This window comes from Oratosquilla oratoria, chromosome 8 (genome assembly GCF_046742065.1).
Source record: "Oratosquilla oratoria isolate Oo_2021 chromosome 8, ASM4674206v1, whole genome shotgun sequence".
In the NCBI taxonomy this organism is placed as follows: Eukaryota; Metazoa; Arthropoda; class Malacostraca; order Stomatopoda; family Squillidae; genus Oratosquilla; species Oratosquilla oratoria.
This window is the reverse complement of record NC_134784.1, coordinates 15,599,439-15,604,438: the sequence shown is the minus strand read 5'-3', so window position 1 is coordinate 15,604,438 and position 5,000 is coordinate 15,599,439. Positions and strand designations below refer to the sequence as shown.

General features: G+C 40.9%; 1 protein-coding gene across 1 annotated transcript in view; it reads right to left on the bottom strand.

Annotated features, from left to right (window-relative positions):
- LOC143027590 (uncharacterized) overlaps window positions 1–5,000 on the bottom strand; it is a 178,147-nt gene that overhangs the window by 89,756 nt on the left and 83,391 nt on the right. The gene's annotated exons all lie outside the window — the stretch shown is intronic.

Below are 5,000 nucleotides of genomic sequence, written 5' to 3'. Positions count from 1 at the left end.
GTACCATGCCTCTTACCACCTGCCGTAAAAATATAAGAACGGAGGAGATTGCCCCTGACCCTCTGTCATAAGAACATAAGACAGCATGAGAATGGAGGAGAGTGTAAGAGACCATAAGGTCTACACTAGGCAGTTCCATGGCCATTGCCACCTTTCATTAGAACATAAAAATGAAGGAGACTGCATGAGACCATAAAGCTTATACTAGACAGTTCCATGTCCCTTACCACCTATCATAAGAACATAAGAATGGAGGAGACTGCGAGAGACCATAAAGCCTACACTACGCAGTTCCATAGCCATTACCGCTTATCATAAGAACATAATAGGAGAGACTGCTAGAGACACTAAGCTGTTCCATGTCCCTTACCACCTGTCATAAGAACATAAGAATGGGGAAACTGCAAAAGACCAGAAGGACTACGCTAAGCAGTTCCATGTCACTTATTACCTATAAAAGAGAAATCATTGTATTTCAAATTACAGTATTTTATCGGCATTTTTTTTTCTCTTTCGTATTTGTCAGGATACGTATGAAGTTACAGTAAGGTATTATACTATGTAACTATTATGAATGCAAACAATGTTTAATCATTCTGTAATTACTTAAATATATTTACAGAAATACCTTAACCGAACAGAAAATTTTTGTGAAGATTTTCTCCCCAACACACTTTCCCCGCACGTTCTCCGGATTATTCTTAATTCTGTACAAAGAGGAGGGAGAGGAGTAGGAAGAGGAGGAAGATGAATAGGAAGAGGAAGAGGAAGAGGAGGAGGAGGGAGAGGAAGAGTATGAGGAATAAAAAGGAGGAGGAGGGAGAGGAGAAAGAAAAGGAGTAGGAGGTGGAGGAAGAAGAGGAAGAAAAGGAGTAGTAGAAGGACGAGGAAGAGAAGGAGGAAGAATAGGACAAGGAGGACGTAGAGGAGGAGAAGGAAGAAGGGGAGGAGGAAGGAGTAGAGGAGCAGGAGGACGAGGAAGAGGAGGAAGAAAAAGAGGAGTAGGAAGAGGAGGAAGAGGAGGTAAGGAAGAGGAGTAGTAGGAGGAGGAGAAGGAGGAAGAACAGGATGAAGAAGATGTGTTAGGAAGAGAAAGAGGAGGAGTAAGAGGAGAAGGAGGAGAAAGAGGAGGAGTAGGAAGAGGAAGAAGAAGAGTAGGATGAGGAGAGAGGAAGGAAGAAGAGTAGGAGGAGGAGGAGGAGGAACACTAGACACTTCAGCAAGATGAGATCGTGGTGGCGTGATTAAAAAAAAAAAAAAAAAAAAGGATGGGCTCTGGAAATGGAGATACGGGTGGGATGGTCACTGATGAGGAAAACAGGGAGAGAGAGGGAGGGAGGAAGGGAGGGAGGGAGCAAGGGAGGGAGGGAGGGAGGGTGGGAGGGAGGGAGGAAGGGAGGGAGGGAAGGAGAGGAGGGGAGGGAGGTAGGGAAGAGGGGAGGAAGGGGAAGGGAGAGAAGGAGGGATGGGAGAGAGAGAAAGAAGGCGGCGGAGGGAGGGAGGGACGGAAGGAGGCGAGGGAGGTAAGGAAGAAGAGAGGGAGGGAAAGGGAGAGAAGGAGGGATTGGAGGGAGAGAAGGAAGGAGGCGGAGGGAGGGAAGGGGAGGGAGGGAAGGAGAGGGATGGAGTGGGTGGGAGTGAGGGAGGGGGAGAATGAGGGAGGTAGGGAAGGAAGGAGGAAGGTGAGAGAGGGAGGGAGGGAGGGAGAGGGAGGGAGAGGGAGGGAGGGAAGTTGGAAGGGGAAGGGAAAAAGGAGGGGAGGGGAGGGAGGGAGAGAGAGAGAGTGGGGGAGGGAGCGATGGTGGGAGAGGGAGGGCAAGGGAGGGATGTGGGAGAGGGAGAGGGAGGGGGAGGAAAAGAGAGAGAGGGGAAGGTAGGGACGGAGGGGAGGGGAGGGGAGTGAGGGAGAGAGGGGGAGGGAGGGGGAGATGTTGGAGTTTTATTTCTTTAATTCACGTAGATATTTCTTACTTGACAAATTAATTATAAGGCATTTGGACACGAACAACAATGACGGTATTTGCGTGGCCCACTTCTTCATTTTCTCGTGTTGTATTTTTGTATGTATGTATTACGTATGTAACTATGTATGTATGTATACATGTAGGTAGGTGTGTGTATGTACGTATGCATATGTACATGTATGTATGTATGTAGGTAGGTAGGTAGGTATATATGCATATAAGAAATTTCAGTTAGAAATTAAAAATAGATTCTAAACTCTAAGAACTAACGAGGATAGCGTGGAAGATATTAATTTGAATTTAGTGAATATCATTAGGGAATCGGCAGAGAAAGTAGAAAGTACAGAAAACATTAGAGAAAAGAAATACTCCAAAGCTACAAATGACCTAATTAAAAGAAGAAGGACCATGCAGATTAAAAGCACGAAAGACGAAATAGAAAGAGTAGAACAAAACAAGCTTATCAAGAAAATGGCAGAGATTAGAGAAAAGAAAGAGAAATATGGATGAAATAGAGGAACCTATTCGAATAGGTAAAAGTATTAAAGTGACTGAGCGTAGACAGCAAATGATATGTTTGAGGGATAGAAACGGAGAAATCATTATATGCAGGGACAGAATGGTAAAAAGAGAAGAATTTTACCAAGAGCTTTACTTGTCGAAGACCGTAGCTGAGTCCGTAAATTCATGTGTAGACGTTAGTAGTGTACCAGAGATTACAAAGGAAGAAGTAGAATTTGCTCTAAAAGCTATGAAACGAGGAAAAGCACCTGGGAAAGATGGTATATCAATAGATCTATTGAAAGACACAGGGAAATTAGTTCATATTAAATTAGCTCAGTTGTACACCCAGAGCTTATGTCAAGAAAGCGTTTCTGATGCGTGGTGCAATGCTATAGTGATTTTGCTTCATAAGAAAGGAGACCGGAAGGACCTTAGTAACTATCGACCGATTAGATTGCTATCAAACGTATATAAAGTATTCTCCATAATCCTTACAAATAGACTAAGTAAATTTTTAGATGGAAACCGAGAGAACAGGCAGGCTTTAGGCGAGAAAACGACAGAATACAATATACTTTTGTGTTTAGCTTTTGTAGATTACGAGAAGGCCTTTGACTCGGTAGAACAAATAGCAATACTAAACTCGCTACGCAAACAGGGTACAAACGAACAGATCGTAAGAGTTTTAGAAAAGATTTATGCGAAAGGTACCGCTATAATTCGACTACATAAAGATACAAAAAAGATCAAGATCGAGAAAGGAGTACGGCAAGGCGATACAATTTCACCCAAATTATTTACAGCTTGTTTGGAAGATATTTTCAGAAGGTTGAGTTGGGAAAAGAAAGGTTTGAAGATTAATGGCAAATATTTGAACCACCTAAGATTTGCGGATGACATTATTCTTATTTCAGAAAGAGCAGAAGACTTGCAAGATATGCTGAGTGATCTAAATAAGGAATGTATCAAAGTAGATTTAGAAATGAATAAGAGTAAAACCAAAGTAATGTTCAACACGAAAATTCAAAGTAAAGAGATTGTAATTGGTGGTGAGAGTCTTGAGGAAGTTGAAGAGTATAATTATTTAGGCCAGATGGTGAAGGTGACAAAAGATCAAGATAATGAAATAAAAAGACTCATTATTATTGGTTGGAAAGTATTTGGTAAGTATGATAAAATCCTGAGAGGCTCTCTGCCTTTATGTTTGAAACGTAAAGTTTACAATCAATGCATTCTACCAGCAATAATCTACGGGTGTGAGACTTGGAAGCTGACGAGGGCGATGGAAACAAAGCTAAGGACTGCACAGAGGAGAATGGAGAGATCAATGATGGGAATAACAATGAGAGACCGAAAGAAAGTAAGTTGGATGAGAAAGCAGACTAGAGTGAAAGATATTGTGGAGGACAGTAAAAGAGAGGAAGTGGAATTGGGCAGGTAAGTTGGTGCGAACGACTGACGAGCGATGGAGCAAGTGTGTTATAGAGTGGACGCCGCGAGATATTAAGCGTGGAAGAGGGAGACCAGACAGAAGGTGGAGAGACGAGATCGAGAAGTTTGCTGGAGTGACGTGGCAAAGGATGGCACGGTCGTGTGATTCACGGAATGCTATGAAGTGGGCCTTTGTTCAGCAATGGACTCAGGATGGCCGATTTGATTGATGTATGTATATATGTATCACACGAGAAATGATCATCACTATTTTGATAATTGTTTTTGTTATCAAATATCTATATCACTAACTCATATTACTATCATCAAAGGTTCGAATTTCAAAGCTTGGATTCTTACCTCTGGATTCAAGGTTCGGAATTTGAGATTCGAATTTTGAGGTTCGAAGCTTGAGGTTCGAGGCTTGAGGTTTGAATTACAAAGGATTGCAAAGGAGGAGCATGCCGACAGGAGACCTTTTGGCCCATAACTAGGTCGGATGCGAAAAAATATATAATAATGATAAATAGATAAATGAAAATTATAATATAATAATAAATAGAATAAATAGATAAATAGATAAATAAAGTTGAATAATAAACAAACAGGTAAATAGTAAATAATAACAGACAGATAAATGATAATATACGATAATCCATCAAATGATAATATACAGACAAATAATAACAAACAAATAAACAAATGATATGAAACAAATGACAGACATTACAGCATCTTGCTTAGGTGTTTATCTAAACGAATCTTAAAGCTTCGAACTGAACTATATTACACTGCTTCTGCAGCAAGTTTATTCCATTCATTAAATACACGGTTGGCGAAGTTGTTTCAACCTACTTCCAATTCAAATCTATTTCCTGATAGTTTGAGACCATTAGTTCTTAAAGACCTGTATCAAGTCACCGCTGAGTCTAAGCTTTTTTTTTAGGGAAAACAGATTCATATGTTTTAATTGGTTTTCGTATGATTTATTTTTGATATTTGGAATCAGTTTCGTGGCTCGCCGTTGTATTTTTTCCAATCTTGATGTTCAAACTTGAGATTCGAATTTTGAGGTTCGAAACTTGAGGTTCGATGTTCAAG